This window comes from Macrotis lagotis, chromosome 1, assembly GCF_037893015.1.
Source record: "Macrotis lagotis isolate mMagLag1 chromosome 1, bilby.v1.9.chrom.fasta, whole genome shotgun sequence".
Taxonomy (NCBI): Eukaryota; Metazoa; Chordata; class Mammalia; order Peramelemorphia; family Peramelidae; genus Macrotis; species Macrotis lagotis.
This window is the reverse complement of record NC_133658.1, coordinates 70,416,508-70,436,128: the sequence shown is the minus strand read 5'-3', so window position 1 is coordinate 70,436,128 and position 19,621 is coordinate 70,416,508.

Genomic DNA, 19,621 nt, shown 5'->3' with positions numbered 1-19,621 from the left:
GTGTCTGAGACCGGATTTGAACTCAGGTACTCCTGACTTCCTAGGCCAGTGTTCTATCCACTGCACCACCTAGCCGCCCCTGAACCATCACTTTCACAAGGAACTTCCACAAGTCTGACAGGGCAAAACTAGTCCTGAATACTGACTTAAACATGATATATTATAAACAATCTCTATATCTTTGAAGATTCTGCTAAATATTGCATATAATGCTGTCTACTTATTTCTGCTTCCTAGAATCTGAGTTATTCTCAGTGTCCTTGTCTAAGGTTATCCTTTATGTACTCTATATATACATAATGCACTTATTTATTTATGTACACACATATATATGTGTGTGTATATATATATATATATATATATATATATATATACATAATATGCATACCTATCTATCCATCCATCCATCTATCTATCTCTCTATAAAAGTATGTGTGTAAATGTTGGTTAGTTGTTGTCCTTCATTCTCAAGGAGAAAGAAAATAATTTCACTATGTTTGTAGTAAACGTACAATGTGTCTGATTGTAGCTAATAATAGTAATGTGAGCTCTGAAGTATCTACCACTGCATGAACCCACATAGTTTATATGAGTATTAAGTTTCTTTTGACTTACCACAATTCTTACTCACTCATACAGCACAGTGCCTTCTTTAATGTGAGTGCATGATTGTGATTTGTCCTATGCTACCATCTCCCATGTCACAGAATTAAATACAAACTTTTTCAGAGATCTTGAAAGTATCCCTTTATCATTTCTTATAAGCATAATGTGAGTGATAGTTTGTAAAAGTTCTATGAGAAATAGTTTTAAAATCATATTTATGTTTGGCATTTGGAAAATGTGACTAGCCCATCAGAATCTTGCTCTTTGCAATAGAGTTTGAATACTTAGCCATTAACTCAAGAAAGGATCTAAATATAGGGTACTATATCTTGCTAGATGATCTCAGAATTTTTAAGACAATTTAAATCAAAGTGAGATAAATTTCTGGTATGGCTGTGATACACAAACCAGTTTTCAATGGTTCTGTAGACCCTCAGTTTGGTATGCAGCCTAATACCTCTACTCTCCTACACTTTCCTTTGGAGACTTCCTAACATTGAAATAGCTCTGTTAATACATGTATAAACCTCCTCATCTATATGTTATAACTGAAAAGTATATTGCCAAGGTAAGTGAATTATCCACAGTATTCAAAATTTCTCCACTTTCTGTAACTGTTAGTTCCACATATGGCTTATGTGATGCTATTTGTAGACTGAATTCAGTGCATAATCATTGGCTACAAAAAAAATCATACACCTACTCTCTTGTAGTCATTTCAAGTAAAATAATCCTAATTTCATATCTAGATAGATGGATAGATAGAGAGGAATATAGAGAGTGATAGCTTTATAGACAGTTAAAATTGTTGGGTGAAATAGAATCAGAATATTGATTTGATATCAGGTTGAAGTTTAGTCTCTAATGAAGTATCACTTTTGTAACGTGTTCAATTTTTCTGTCATTGATTGGGATGAAAGACATTAAGGTCATGTTTATTAATTTTATAAATGACAAACTGTAAAGGAATAAAAATGCATATATCAACATACTATCTAAAAGATTTTATTATTCAGGAAAATGGATCTCATCTGGTAAGATAAAATTTATAGGGCACAAAATAAAGTCCTTACCTTTCTTTTTCTTTTTTAGGTTTTTGCAAGGCAAATAGGGTTAAGTGGCTTGCCCAAGGCCACACAGCTAGGTAATTATTAAGTGTCTGAGATCAGATTTGAACCCAGGTACTCCTGACTCCAATGCCGGTGCTTTATCCACTATGCCACCTAGCCGCCCCAAGTCCTTACTTTATTACAAGAAGCCAGTTGTACCTGGATAGAATGTGAAATAGTCTGGTACTCTAAAGTTTTCTGGAAGCTCCTTCAATTAATAAATAGAGTAGGCATTTGACCTTAAGAAAGTGATTTATTTCTTTTCTGAGCTTCATTTTCTTCATCTTTAAGATAGACATAGCAATATCTCTCATATCTCTCTAATAGGGTGTGAAGAACCAATAAAGAAGTTATTTAATCCACTTTGTATATATAAATGAAGTATGGGAATGACAGTTTTATGATATCCAAACTGAGTAGTAGTCTCCTAAGTTTCACATTATGTTGCTGTATTCATCAAAATTTCATCAAAGTTTTGAACAAAAACATAAATGACAGGCTTATCATGTTCTTGGACACACAATGGGGGTTATTGAATTTCAGGATTGCCACATTATCTATGGATGCTAAAACATTCTACAAAACCAGAAAAATTCTCATAAGAAAAAAAGATATAGTTGGATTCAAGAAAGTAATTCTACTTATGCAGGAAAACATAGTATGTGGGCTCCATAGACTGAAACCTAGGTTTAGATTCAGATGACTGTGGTTAGAAATATTTTTCTCTAAGAATTACAATAATTAGTTTGTGACCTTGGGCAAGTGAACTAATTCTTCTAGATTTCAGTGTCCTCAGTTGAGATATGAGAATAATAACAATGGTAGCAGTAGCAGTACATACAATATCCACCTCAGTGTGTTATGACAATAGAATAAATTATCTAAAATTGTATTTCTTAAGGATACAATAAAATAAGCTTTTTGTGGGTACATTTTTTGCAGATCAGATGATAAAGAAAAGGAAAAAATTGCAGTCAGCTAAAGCCAAAAATCTTAAAAACTGGGAAAAGGAAAATGTTTCTAATTTTTTTATTATAAGTTTGATGTGGCAGCTAGGTGGCAGAGTGGATAGAACACTGGCCCTGGAGTCAAGAGGGCCTGAGTTCAAATCTGACCTCACATTTGAAATAATAACCTAGTGATCTAGGGCAAGTACTTTAACCCTATTGCCATGTAAAAACCAAAAAAGAAAAAAATATCTAAGTTAAACTCCTATGGATACTTCCCATCCATAATGAGATAGGACATAGAGAAGGAAATAGCTAGCATTCTTCAAGCTCACAAGCTCTATCTTGTGGCAGAATTGCTTAACAAAGTGAATGGATGGGATAGTTTTGTGAGAATCCCCTACCTTCTAACTGCACTCCTCTGAGTTCATTTTTCTAAGAATTTCAGAGTAAGAAAATATCATAGTGGCTATCAAATCCAACCCAAATTTGAAAAATAAGAGGCCAGAAAAGGGGTGTTTAACTTTTACTCTGTAATTTTAAAAACAAAATTATGAGTAAAAAATGCTGCCATGATTCTGTGACTGCATAATGAATAAGTATTTTCCCACAGTTTCATTTATCTAAGATTTGATCCATTGAAAAATTCAGTTTATTAACATGTTTGATTACATTAGAAAGCAAAGGAGAAAGGTTGGGAGACTGTATAACCATCTGCTTACTATTAGTAGATTTTAACAAACTTTACATTTATATGCATATAAAGATTAACATAGTGATCTGATCTACATCATAGGAGTCATGGATGCCGAGCATTTGTGATCTGGAAAATCTGTGAAATCTTTTGTTCCTCTCTTCAAACCATAGAAGAAATCTGATTTTTTTCTTTTATGGGGTAACTTATTATAAAATTGGATTGTTATTATACAATACTGTACATATATTTTATGTATTTAAATTTTTTGTCACCTTTTAAGCCTCTGTGTGATATCTGTTTCTACCGGGAAACCTCCCAAAAATACTGTTTAATTTCTTATGCTGACCAGTGATATGCAAATCTCAGTGGGGAAAGTTGAAATGTGGAATGGTATAACTGCCAATTAATGATAACAATAGTAATGTAACATATATATCACATTAACATTTGTGAATGTTTTGCATACATTATATCATTTTATAATTATGATGACATTAAACAAGACAGGCTTTGACATCAAATCCATATGCATGGGCTAATGGGATCTCCTTAGGGCAAGGAAAATGCTTTTGTCTTTCTTTGCAACTGCATTATACAGTGCCTGTTGCACAAGAAAATTGCAATAAATGACTTTGATTTGATTTGTCCTGTAAAGATACTGCTTCTTACTCATCTCTTTCATACAGTTTAAAAGAAATTATATATATATATATATATATATATATGTGTGTGTGTGTGTGTGTATGCATGCATGCTGTCATGGATTCAGATTAAAAACAAAATGACATGGATTTAAATCCCAAATATGCTTCTAACTATCTGTGTGACCTCATGTAAGTCACATGAATCCACTGGATTAGATATTTTATCAACCTCAGTTTATTTATTTATAATTGATACTGAGTAGATGATTGCAAATGAACCTTCCATTTCTAAATCTGTAATTCAGTACACTGCTTTCTGATCAAGCTATCATTAAATAATTGTTAATGGATATATCTATGTACAGAACTAAAAGAAACACAAATAATCACATGGTAAATGCTTAATAGATACTTTATCTATGTAAATTATATACCTTAACAACTAAGTATGTATAGTTACGGAAATGATACATTTGAAGAATAGAAAAGAAAATGATGGAAATGTCATGGGGGTAATTGGAGTCATGGTGGGTTACTAGAGCCAGTGAAGAGAAGACAGTGTAATTGACAGCCTAAAGTTCAGCCTTAATGCTATCGTCTTTTAAAAGTAAGAAAATAGACTACTTTTCCTTTTTTAGTACACATATCAAATAGTTTTGTAATAATTCATGTGATGATAGATTGAAATTGTTCTGTGATTGATAAACTCAAGGGATGTAAGATATCATTTTTGAAGGAGTTAGAGTGTCAGTTTCATAAATGATATGTGGTATCAAAGATTAAAACTATCAAGGGATATGTCTATGTAATATGCAAAAGGTTGTTAAATGCAAGAATTTTTATCTACCAGAAGAGATAACACTTAACAAAAAGACAAGATGATTATTTTAGCCAGGAACATCTCTGATTCAATGAAATTCATTGAATAATTTTAGGGTCATTTCTACAGCATATTATTTTGATTTTTAGATGGAAAAAAATATGTAGTCAAAAAAGTCATAGTGGAATAATCATTGGATATAAACCAATGCAACTCCCTTTAGTTTAACCTAAAGAAAAATTAGTCAGGAAGTAGTTAAATGAATGACTCAGCATCACATAACTAATCCCAAAATTCTGTACTGGAACAAATTATAATTCCTAGGTTAGAACTTTTTCTTTTGTGTTTTCCTCCTTGATGTTCTGATCTTTGCATACATTAACTATAAAGTTAAAATTAAAAATAAATTTTAATTCCATAATAAAACAACTTAACAGGACAAATAAAAATACCTCTGACAGTAAGGTGAAATATGAAACAGCAATAATGGAACTCAAGGGTGGCAACAGAAAGCTACAGGTTCAGGAGCTCTGAAGGCAGAGATGATAAAGGGAGCTGGCAATTGATTAGAAAAAGATTATTGGGGTCATGTATGTTAGCACTGAGAAGAGAACCAAATGCATTCCGAAAACTCTATTGCCTTTACCTATTTTCAAGTTCAAGGGTTGAAAGAACTTTTGATCATGAGGAAACAGGGGCTCTGAGGACAAGTATCATTTAAAGCTATAAAGTATCAAATGTCCTCCCATACCAGGGGAGTAGTAACTAAACCTCTTCTTAAATCATACCACCGTGGACGTACCAAAAATTCCTATCCATCAGAATTAACTATGAAAAGAGTAGTGCAAAAAAGCCTAAAGGTTAAGACAATGCCTTTCTTCCTCCCTAACTCCAATGCTAGAAACAGCACTCTGAAAATAAATTTCAAAGGTAAGAAACAAGTTGAACAAAATGAGCATTAAAAAAACTGACTATGATAAATGTCTATGATCAAGAAGTTAAAGATAAAACCTCAAAGGATGACAACGATCTTAAAATGGCTAAAGTCAAACTCAAAAAGTGAAAAAGTGAATCAGACAGAAGTCAAACAAGAATTACTGGGAAAATTTTAAAAAAGCAAAAATACATTTTTAAAGTCAGAGAAGAATTGTAGAGGAAATTGAGTTACGAAAAGAGATATTGGGGGAAAATTATGAGAGGATAGTTAATAGTTTAGTGAAGTGGGTTCCAAAATACTAAAGAAAAATAATACTATAAAATTGGTAAAATGGGAAAAAAAGAGATAGGAAATATTACTAATGCAAAGAATTCTTTAAAAACCTATGCTACTCAAATGGAAGATTAGGGAAGAATAGAGTTATTTAAAAATTAGAATTGGTCCATACAAGGTAATGTACATGCTAATAAGACCAAGAAACCATAAAAACAAATGACAAGATGAAATAGAAGAAATTGTGAAGATATTGTTGAAAATAAGCAACTGATATGAAATTTCAGAAAAGGTAATTTAATGATTAATGGAATATTTGACAGAGCTTATACATCATATTTCAAAAAAAATCAAGAACTGCCCCAATATTCTAAATTCAGATGATAAAGTAGAATTTCCATTGACCATCATCTGAAAGAAATTCCAAATTCCAGAAATATTATAGTAAATTTTAGAATCCCCAAAATCAAAGAAAAACTCAAATACCATGGAAGCACAATCAGGATAACTCACAATTTAGATACTACTAATACATTCAAGAAGAGGTAGACATGGAATATGTCATTCTAGAAAGTGAAAGATAAAGTATCACAAGATTTGTAGTGGTTTGAATTCTGAATACTTATGATCATCTTTATCAATAGCTAAGGAAAACTATTATCTGGAATTAATATTCAGTTATCAGGTAACATGATGTAATAAAGGATACCTATCACATTGAGTGACAAGACATAGAAATAAAACTTCACAGTTTATGCAAAATTATGTACTTTTTAATATAGTAAAATAAGTTCTAAGAGAGACAAAGTTCGAAAGATTAACTGTTACAAATATAAACATAAGTAGGTAAAAACTGGAAAACTAAGCTGCAATAGGGTTAAATCCAATGGAGTATCCACACTAATTTTGATAGAAAAAGAAATTATGTGATGTTTGTAGTGGCAAACTTTTTCAATGTTTAAAGGTGATAAAATTTCCAGATAAGAGAAATGGAGTTGATCCAAGTTCTCTTATTATTTATTCATTGGATTTTGAGTAGCAACAAAAACTCCCAACCTGAGGGAAATAGAGAAATTCAGTAAGCAACCGAATGAGAATCAAATGAGTTATTATTTCCTTCCACAACTGATATGGAGATTCCTTAAGTACTAACTAACCTCTCTATTTTTTTTTTGTGCTGATATTGTCCTCATTCTTAGCTGTCATCAAATATTTATTTTTTAATTAGGAACCTTTTTACTAAGTGCTAGACATAAAAAGTTAAATATAAGTTCCTGTTCTCAAAGGGATTAAACTCTAATGAAATAATAGTTTTTTCTTTTCAAAAAATTGAAATGTATTTACTCTTATCATATATGGGTAGCATATCTTAGTGATGTTATTTCTTCAGCACCATCTGAACGTACAGTTCTTTCTATTACATTTCACAAATCCTAGTTCATCAGTTCAAGACAGCAATAGCTATATGTTACAAATATTTTCCATAATGGCTGACTAATCATATGTTCTAAGATTGTATTTATGTTTTTCCTTCTTTGAAGAAAAAAGTTAATTTTTTGAATTGTCTAATTTAGAGGGATCAGTCTTCTGTCTAGTTGATATTAGATGAATTTTCATTAGAATTTTCAAATATATTAGGGTACATTTTACAATTCCTAGAATGTGCATTACATTTGATATTGAAAAGAGATGATAACTTGAAACATATTCATCTCATTGGTCTTTGACTTCAGGTTGCTAGGATGTTATGTTGCTATTATCATTGTTTTAATATATTCAGCCACAGTTTTCCCTTGGACAGTTTTATTCTATATCAGCTCTGACTAGAGGACATCAAGACAAATTCAAATATTGTCTTGATCTTTTGGTTCAATTTGACTACTGGATTCAGCTTCTAATAACTCCTATTTCACTCTTTTCTTGAAATATAATACGAGTTTTATCCTTATGGAATCCATATATTTATAATGTTGGAGAAAAAGTATATAATATGATAGATCTATTCAGTCTTTTTCATGGAAAAATCAAATGTGTTACCATTCATATATACATGAAAATGTATCTATATATGTCATATATATGTATTTATAAATACATATGTATTTCTACATATACATCTAAGAATAAATTAATAATTTTGTCCAGCTCCTTTGAATTGGAAATTATAATTTAATACATATAAATATTATAAATTAATATCTGTCTGTTGATGATAGTGGATTGGAGGACAGACAAAACTTCAATGAACTTAAACATTATGTCAGTTGCTCTTGAAGGTATTGATATAGATTTAAATAGACAAGAAGAGTTTTCTATAAGATCATCATACACTACAGTGTTCTAGGTGTAATAAAGTTTGCTTCAGAGGAGACTATTGATAAGGCGGTTCTATAATATAAGCCTTTTCAAACTTCAATTTTCCAGATAAATTAAATATTTATCTATCTCATTTGAGATGTTGTCATTATTATAAACATGATGTACATTGTTTGTATTTCTTATTTTATCCAACTTAAAGAATTGAGCAGATTATATACTATCTGTGAATCATCTATATATTCTTGATAATTGATAACTAATATAATTATTTAATTGTGTAATATAGAAGGAAATGGAAAATTAAAAGAGGGCCCAGAAAAAAAAAAAAAAACTTAGTCATTAGGTGAAACTTGGATGACAATTCATCAAAAGAAACAAAGCAAGGTTGAATGATCAGACAGCCAGAATGTTAAGGACGTTGATATTTGTCCTTCATTTTTTTTGTTTTTGCAAGGCAAATGGGGTTAAGTGGCTTGCCCAAGGCCACACAGCTAGGTAATTATGAAGTGTCTGAGACCAGATTTGAACCCAGGTACTCCTGACTCCAGGGCCGGTGCTTTATCCACTGTACCACCTTGCCACCCCTTGTCCTTAATTGTTAAAGAAGACATGATATCATGGGAGGTGATGCCATGACTAACATATGAATAGGTTTTGAGTTGCAGGGAGGAAGCTATGCTAAGTCCACCAGTCTCAATTTCTCTTCCAAAGTCATCTGGTCCAGTGGCCATATATGAAGCAGGAAGACTGGAGATGATTCTTGATGTGAGGCAATCATGGTAAAGCGACTATCATGTGTCTGAGTTTGGATTCAAATTCCTAACCTCCTGACTCCAAGGCCAGTGCTCTATCTACTATGCCACCTAACTGACCCTAGACAGACAGAAGTAAAGTCAGTCTAGAAGGAGAGAGTAAATAGAAGGAGATGGGGATCCTTAATTTTAAATGCTGCAAAGATATCAAGGATAGGGAAAAGGTCATTAGAAATTAAATGATTGTAATTAATTTTAGAAATAATACTAATAATTAGTGTTTCTATAACATTGAAAATAACTTATTAAGTAATAATGACAGTATTATAAGTACTTGAAATTTCCCCATGTAAAAGATGCAGATACTGTTTTACTTTATATAGTTTATTTCAATAAATATTTACCAATCAAAAGTAAGAGATAAAGGGTGAAATTCATTTTTTAAAAATTAATTTCCTAATTCTCTCCTATTCTCCTATTATTTCGATTTCCTTGAGAAGACAAAACAATTTCTTATCAATTATACATGTGAAGTCATGAAAAAACATTTATATATTGACCATGTTATAAAAACATGTAAACAAAACTATTCACAGGCCAAAAAAAAAGAGAAAAGAAAAAGAGAAAAATTAAAGACACATGTTTCAATCTCCATTCAGATACCATCAGATTTCCTCTATCCCCTCTGGAAAAGACAATATAGCAGAGTAGAACAATTTTCAAATTCCCCTCAAACAACTTTAAAACAATGCCTCACATAAAGTCTAATGCAATATTAGAAAAACTCTTAACATAATGATCATATCAATAATAATAAAAATATCATAGGATTAGGTCAAAATATGCAGAAAGACTTTTCGACAAAATGCAGCATTTATTTCAATTTCATACACCAGAAAGCATAGGAATACCTAGAACCATTCTTAAAATGATAAGTAGTATCTATGTAAAACTAAGAGTAAGCATCATATGTAATCTGTAATACTACTTGAAGCCTTCCAAATAAAATCGAGGACATGAAATATCATAGTACAATAGCACTTCATAAATGCAATGTCTTATAATTAGTCCAAAACAAATGATATTTTTAAAAAGAAAAAATAATAAATGGAAGATTGAATATAGAAGGGAATCAACAAAGATAGTTGCAAGAACAGCATGAAATTAATGAAAATGGAGATGCTGATATATAGGGTATGGGAAGAGAAAGTAAGAACCAGAAATGTTGAAAGAAAGAAGTGATCTTTAGTTTTCATTATTCAATTTTTTAACAGTCCAAGTGAATTCAAAGGAAGCTGATTGATAAGAAATTAGAAATTTCTTATGATCTTATTCCATTATCACTTAATAGCATTTGAAGTTGGAAAAGCTCTTAAAGAATTTCTTGTTAAACTCCATTTTACAGAGAAATAACTGGAAGTGAATTAGTAAAATAATCGGTCCACAAAGGGAACTAATCTATCCATACTTACATGGTTAGTAAATACTCATGGTATCGGTTCTTATCCAAGTTTACAATTATACTAGAAAAGAATTTGAAATTTATATTCAGTATGATTTGGAAATTTAGAAGAATTCAGAAGCAGATCTTCTAATTTTAATTCTCAAGGTCTTTGTCTCCTAATGTCTCAATATCATCTAACAATTTCTTATACAGGTCAAAACATCGGGATGATTTATCTGCCTAATGAATTATCAGACTGTTGAATGTCCTCTATCCACCCATAGATTGCTTTTCCCCCCAGCTTTAGAAAAAAAAATATACTTAGAAATTATATAGCATTTTCTCTCTCAAGATATTTTTTAAGAACGCTCAAGGAATTACAGGAAAAGATAGTTTACATTTACAGATCCAAAATGAAACCTGGGAAAATAAAATCAAATATAAATTTTTCTTTAATGTTATCTAGTATGTTCATATGGTAATAGATTAAAATATTGTGAAAATAATTGAATCAGATTATGAGCAAGGAACCTTGCATAAGTTAGGTGTTTACAAATGATTTGAATTTTATTTTCTAAGTTTTTTTCAAGATGAAGACACTGAATCTTATAATAAGAAAATAATGTGTCATGGATATTTAGTAAATTCTGGGATTTGTACAGGAAGTAAGGGTGAAAGTACCATAAAATTAACAACATATCTATGCACTACATTTATCACTGTTAACTTCAATGTCAGTATTGCATTAACTATAAGAAGAAATCATATGATTAACACCCCAATCTTTTCTTTAATATTAACAACATCCTTGTGAAATGTGCATGGTAACAGTCTCTGCACACATTTCACAAATGAGAAATTGGGGAGGTAATTTGGATTTATCCAAAGTACAGAAAGAGAGATTTCTGCCATCCAATTTCATCTCCCATGTTCTTTCTTTCTCTCTCTCTCTCTCTCTCTCTCTCTCTCTCTCTCTCTCTCTCTCTCTCTCTCTCTCTCTCTGTCTCTCTTTGTCTCTGTCTGTCTGTCTGTCTGTCCGATCTCTCTCAGATTTCTCTTTTCTCTCAAACTCTCCTCCATCTCTTTTCCTTTCTCTCTACATTTTCCATTGGACCACCTGCAAGCCAGTCATTTTATACCTTTGTGTTTTCAAATAGAACCATTACTATACTATGGAGACCCTGTTGCTTCTAGCAACTCAAATGGAATAGAGTTACTGGCAATCACTTCTACTGATCTCATTATACAAACCACTAAAATGAGCAAGGGGATACATTCCTAAAGCTTTCATGTGATTAATAGCAACAGGGGGAAATCATTCTCTGATATTCACCTGCTCAACATATCTGATTCACTTTGTGTCTCTTTCTCTGAAAGGCAATGCCATGGGGATGTTACATGACTCTTTTAGAAAAGGACCATGAAAAACATTGCTAATTAAGAGTAGAAATGCAATTTTATTTGCAAAATGACTCTTGTAATACAAAGCACAAACATCTTGCACAAAGGAGAGGATACAACTGGCCCGGATTGTTCAGTGGGGAATGTATTTTCCTATGTAAAAAGCTAAGCATATTTCTAGCACAGATTTGAAATTCTTTAGCTGATCTCTGAAAGAAAAATTACATGTGCAGTGAGATTATTGTTATTATTGTTGTGATTATTGTTAAAATGGGTACTTTGATTTTGTTTCTGAGAGGCGGGGAAGTTAATGAAAACAGTATTGGGCAAGAAGATAAAAGGCAAGCATTGCACTCTTGACTCTGCCATGAGAAAACTATTTGACCTTAGGAAAATCACAGGACCTCAGTTCTTTCCCTCTGTAAAATATGATTGAGAGTTGAATTAGATATTTTATAAGTTCTCTTTCAAAACATTTGATGATCATCTAAATGCTTTTGATAGTAGCAGTAGAAGGATTATCATTCTTGAAATTAGAAGAGAAGTCAAATTTCTATCTTTAACAAGTAATAATCCTGTGATCTTAGATCAAATCATTTATACATGCTAGAATGTAATCTCCCTGGGAAGCAAAGAATATTTAATTTGTTGCAATTTTAATTCTACTATAAACCACAGATAGATATATTTCTTAGTTAATTGATTCAGCATCAATTTCCTTATTTATCCGATTGGGAAGATATTTGTATTACTAACCTTATTGGGTTGGGTTTTGGGGAATCTTTGGTTGTCTGTTAGTTCTGTTTAAGAAGTATTTCATGAACCTTAAAACACTTCAGAAATGGTATGTTATAATGATGATAATGGTGATAATTAATTATCATAATAGTTATATAGGTTTCCTTCTTGTTCTGATGTTGAATATTCTGTGTTCTAGAATTCTAAACTCTCAGATATGTTCCATGTCTAATAACCTATATATAAAGTTTCACCAGATGTCAGAACATTCTGTGATAAAGAATTCTCATAATAGAAATACTTTCCTTTAGTTTTATGTCATGACATTTTTTAATGATATGAGTATGCATCTGTATACCTGCTCCATTATTATGGTCATGATTTGTGTGAGTGAAGGAGGGATGAGGAATTATTTTTACTTGTCCTAAAACTTTTGAACTTTTCTTTGTTTTTTTTTTGTCAGAAGTCAAACACTGTTAATAAGTTGAGTGGGTGCATTCTTATCCTTTCCTTTTGTTCTTGTAATTGTTCATTCATATGATTTATAAGAGAAAAGGTATGAAATTAGAAAGGAGACAGTTATGTAGTTTTCCATAAGACAATCATGTCAGAATCCCACAGAAGAAAGCCCCCAGTCTTATCAGAGACAAAAGTAAAATTAAAAGTTGAAATAATTTAGTTGTTCAAAATGAATCTGGGGGTCGGTAGTTCCTCTTGTCAATGGTGACTGCTAGCCATCTTAGATGTGTTTACAGCAATGTGTGCAAGATCTTTCTGAAAACAATATCTAAATAACTAGTTGATAATTCCTCACAATTTCAAGGTGGATATAGAGTTTTAAATATATTGATGAGATGATACATATATAGATGTGGGAAAATAAGTGGAGATATTTGGAGAAAGAAAGAGAACTCAAATTATAGAAATATTACTACTCTTTTTACATGCATTTCAAACAGTTTTCCGACCTTGTAGAAAGGAATTGTCCAAAACAGATGTGATCCATTTGCAACACACACACACACACACACACACACACACACACACACACACACACACACACACACAAACAAATACATAGATAATTACGAGCAATAGGTCATCATTAAAGTGACTATACAAAGTGGAACAAAATAGACAAGGAATCAGAAGGCCTAATCTAGAGAATGTACCATATATTGACTAAATAGCTTTGAATACTTGAACAATCACTCACTTCTCCTTATTGAACCTCACACCATAATTTTTGTTTATAACTGGAGTAGAATGATTACCTAATTCAAAAAGAAATTTTGGCCCTATCAAAAGTTTTGAGAGCTAGGTCTGCAGTATTAGATCAGCTATGGACAATGTTATCCCCACTCAGAGGAAAAAAACAAAAACAAAACAAAAAATATACAAAAAACTGCCCTTTAGAATGTGATGAGCACTTTATATCAATGATGTCTTATGTGTTTCTTTCTCTTAATCTTAATTCTTCATACCAAGGCATAAATTCATGACTAAACAAGAATTAGAGTACATTATAAACTGAAAATAAATGATTTTGACCATATTAAATTAAAAAAAAATGTTTTGCACTAATAAAATCAATGCTGCCAAAATTAGAAGGAAAACAGAAAGCTGAGAAACAATCTTGACAACTAGGAGTTCTGATAAAATTCTCATTTCTAAAATATATAGAAAATTGTATCAAATTTATAAGGTTATGAGTCATTCCCCAATTGGTAAATGATCAACCTATATGAATAGACAATTTTCAAATAAAGAAATTATTGCTACATATAATCATATAAAAATGCTCCAAATAATTATTGATTATAGAAACAATGAGGTATTACATTACATCTAACAGAGATGACAAAAAGGGAAAATAATCAATGTTGAAGAGGTTGTGGGAGGTTAGGGACATTAATGCTTTGGTGGTGGAGTTATGATTGGATCCAAAATCAATATACTTTAAATCATTGCTGATATATAAATGTGTGTGTGTGTGTGTGTGTGTGTGTGTGTGTGTGTGTGTGTGCACGCACAATTTTTTGGAATGTATATCTGGAAAGAATGTTGACTACTTTTGCCAAATTGCTTTCTAGTTTTTCCAACAATTTTTGTCAATTGATGATTTCTCAACACCAAAGTTTGAAATTATAGGTTTATGAAACACTAGATTATTATGTGAAGTTACTACTGTGTATTGAGTAAAAATCTATTCCAAGGATCCATCACTATTTCTTATCCAGTAACAGACTGTTTTGAGGAATATTTCTTTATAATATACTTTGATATCTGGGACAGCCAGGTTACATTCCTTCACTTATTTTTTCATTGTTTCTCTTGACATTTTCAGTTTTTTGGACTTCTACATGAATTATATTTTTCTATCTCTTTAAAAATTATTCAGTGGATTCATTGAAATATTACCGAATATGTAAATTGACAGAAGTAGAGGTGTCATGTTATTATATTGCTAATGAGTGAGAACCATGGACTACCCATGAACTACACATGAATAATTGACATTTTCCCAGTTGTTTAGATATGAGATGATCTGTATAAAAATGTTTGTAACTGTGTTCATATAGTTTCTCTATTTGTATTGGCAGACTCAAAAGTATTTTATGTTTTTCTAGAGTCATTTTAAATGGAATTTCTTTTCCTATGTCTTGCTGCCATATTTTGTTGGTAGTATATAGAAATGTTGATGATTTATGTGGATTTATTTTTTTATCCTACAACTTTGCTAAAGTTGTTAATTGACTAGTGCCTTAGCTGATTCTCCAGGATATTCTTATTATGTTAACATATTATTGCAAAAAATTTGTTTTGTTTATTTGTTGCTTATTTTTAGTTTTCAATTTAATTTTTCTCTTCTTATTGCTATGACTAGAATTTCTAGTACAATACTGAATAATATTGGTGACAAAAACATTTTCACTTTTGATCTTCTTAGAAAAACTTAAATTTATCTCCATTACAAATGATACTTGCTCTTGGTTTTAAATCTATGTGAACCTTGATGAGTCTCACTCCCTTCCATATAGCAGATGTCTTTTCCTGCCCTGCTGAGTTGTCTTAGGCTAGAAATATTTCTCAGTCTTATCTTTTGTTAGTTTCTTCACTTCACAATTTCATTTGAAGTGGTATTTAAAAGTTGTTTGGAGGATAATGCAGGGAAATTTGGACTGAATGTTTTTTAATATTCTACCATCTTAGCTTCATTCCTCCCTGACAGAAGTTATCACTAATTTTATATAATGCAAATTCTGTTAGTCTTTGAAATGCCTATGAAACATGTTATGTTTATAAAGCACATTGCAGAGCTTATATTATTTGGTCCTTACAATAGCAATTTGAAATAGGTAATGTATTCACTTTTTTCTCAAGAAATGAGAAAATTGTGACTCAAAGAGGAGAGGCGTTTCCTACCCAAGAAATTACCAGAATGGGGATGCATGTGTGCTTTTAGTCCTATATTTTTGCTTATTTCTTCTTTAAAATTAACTTTGAAAGTGGTTTATCAGTTGGAGACAGAAAGTGATAAATCTGAATCCATTATGCTAGTGTTTTTACAAGGGAAAAAGCAAGGTACTATCTACCATTTATTGTCAGCATTTAGCAGAATGAAGTTATTACTCTACATTCTAAATTAAAAATTAGGAATGCATTTCAGGACAGAGAATAATCTATTAATTTGAGATAATAAGAAGACTTTGATATATTTCATTTTGCTGAGATTGGCATATATTTAACATTTGTTTTATATGTAATATAGTAATATTTGCAAAGCATAATTAGAAAAACCAAAACTAAGTGACAGAGATTTGAAGACTTGAATCTATTCAAAGAACTCTTAATTATCAAAATCTTAAAGAGTTGTTCTGAAAATGAGGGATTATAATTGTAATATTTGGTTTTCTGTGAGTGTGTTGTATATTTGCATGTATGTTTGTGTATGTGTGTGTGGTATGGAATAGAAGTAATACATGCAAACTGCAAATATATGAGTTTAATATAAATGTGAGGAAGAAAGAAAATGATAATAATGATAATAGTGATGATGAGACTGTTCAAAAGTAGAACGGGAACACTTAGAGATATGTGGTTCTCACTCATTAGATCTTGTTTACTTGTAAGAGTTCTTAAAGTAATATACATTAATTTAAATATAGAAACAGATAAATTTCTTATTCCAATATTGTTTATTTCTGCACTAATCTAACATATTTTATGGATTTAAGAATGTTGTTTCAATGAGGTGCTCACATATTCACAGACTGATAAAGATGGATAACAAACTAAAAGACACAGACATACAGACACACAGATGCACACACACATACACACACACACACAAAGAGACATGGTAAAGATTCCTTGATTTCAGTGAAAGTTGGTTGATAATTTGGAAAGAGGATATATGATGAGAGAGAGAGAGAGAGAGAGAGAGAGAGAGAGAGATTTTGTATGAATACATATTAATTATATATCTGTAGCTATATTTCAAAATGGAAACCTTTTGAAAGGGGATGTTCATAAGAGGGTAGTTATTTTTTGAGTTCTTATCCTAACATAATGAGAGCAGTAAAAATTATATCTTGTCTTGCAAGCTCATACAAATGTGTAAAGAAAATAAACTTCTGGAAAGTAATGCAATTATGTGTGATAATGGTCACACATTATATTTGAAATAAATGATGGGAAATTGTTGTTGTGCAAAGATTTATTTCACTGAACAAAAGCATTTAAGCAGTAGTTGATATTATGGTTATGCTCTGATGATGACAATATTGGGTTTTCACCCTGCATAACTACAATGATTAATTAAGGGTATTGTACAGGATGAACGAGCATCATCATTGCTCTTAAATAGAAAAAGGCAGATAACCATTACTGATTATTCCTCAATTCCCGAATCTTTCTTGTTAAAGACCAAAGAATACCAATGTAAGTTGTGTAATTGAAAGGCACGCAAAGATGCTGAGAAATAATATGATTAGAAGTCAGATCACATAGGGCTAGAGTTAGATTACTTAAAAGAATAAAGTTTGCAGCTTGATAAATCCATGCAAATCTAAATTAAAAAATATATATATATATATGTTTATACAAAAATATAGATATGCATGTATATTTGCAACAATGAATATACATATATGAGTGTATATATGTGTGTGTATGCTTATATACTCATATGCAATGTTCTTCTGGTTCTGTTCATTTCACTAAGCATCAGCTCAGGTAAGCCTTTTCAGATTGACCTTTCATGATTTCTTACAGAACAATAGTACTCCATCACATTCATATAACACAACTTGTTCATTCAGTTATTCCCCAATTAATGGGTCATCCCTCGATTTCCACTTCTTTCTACTATAAAAGTTGCTGTTACACATATTTTTGTACAGTGGATATATTAACCTTTCTTATAATCTCTTTGGTATACAGACCTAGTAGTAGTATTACGGGATCAAAGGTTATGGACAAGTTTAAGGACTGTGGGCTTAGTTCCAAATTATTGTCCAGAAAGGCTGAGGCAGTTCACAACTTCAACAGCAATGCATTAGCATCTGAGTTTTCGAAAGTCCCCTCCAGCATTGATCATTTTTCATTTTTCTCATATTGGTCATTCTGATTGAAGTGTGGTGGTACCTCAGAGTTATTTTAATTTATTTTTCTCTAATCAATAATGATTTAGAGTATTTTTTCATATGACTATAGATAGCTTTAATTTCTTCATCTGAAAAATGCCTGCTTATATAGTTTGAGCATATATTAATTGAGGAATGAGCTGCTTTCTGATAAATTTGACTCAGTTATCTATATATTTTAGAAATGAGTCCTTTTTCAAAAATTCTAGTTATTAAAAAAACTGTTTCCTAACTTACTACATTCCTTTTAATCTTGGTTGCCTTGGTTGCAAAATTTTTTTCATTTAATGTAATCAAAATCCATTTGCATGATTTAATATTCTCTGTGTCTTGTTTTGTCACAAAATCTTTCTCTTTTCATAAATCTGATAGCTAAAATTTCTTTTTGTAATAACTGGTTTGCAGTATCACCTTTTCTGTCTTAATCTTGCATCCACCTTATCTCTCATTTATGTAATAGAAATTTTCTAGTTTTCTCAAGCAGTTTTTGTTAAAGAGTGAGTTCTTATCCCAGAAGATGAAGTCTGGATTCATCAAACAACAGAATTCTATAAGCATTTACTACGGTTTCTTTTGTATCTAATTTGTCCCACTGATCCACCAATCTATTTCTCAGCAAATTCCAGTTTTGATGACTTTCACTTTATAATTTAAAATTTTACCTGTTACAGTAAGGACAACTCTTTTACATTTTCCCCCTATTAACTCCCTTGAATCTTTCTGACTTTTTGTTGATCCAGATGAATTTTAGTATCATTATTTTGTTTTTTAATTAATTAGTTTTTTCATCCATATGCATATGTATATTTTTAATTTACAAAATTGCCTTGTACCCTCCCTTTCCACCTCCCTGCCCTCAGTGGCAAAGAGTCAGGTTAGCATTGCACATACATATTTTTGATAATGATGTTTACATATTAGTCATTTTGTATAAGGAATTAGCATTAAGGGAATACGAATAAATAAGGATAAATATGAAATAACTTTTATAAAGTGGTTATCAGATTCTGAAAAGTTGGTTTTTTTTCTTTTCTTTTTCTTTTTTGTTTTACTTTGTCTGGATGGGGTAACATTGTCCATAGCCGGTCTAACACAGTTATCCTCACTCTCCTGTCCTCTCATGCTGAGAGGAGCTGTTTCCATTGAGGTTGAACATCTCACAATGTTGTTGCTAATTTGAACATTGTTCTCTTGCCATTATTTTCTAACTCAAAATTTAATATTTTGGTGGTTTGATTAATATGACATGGAATAGATAACAATTTAGGTGTAATTGTAATTTGTAT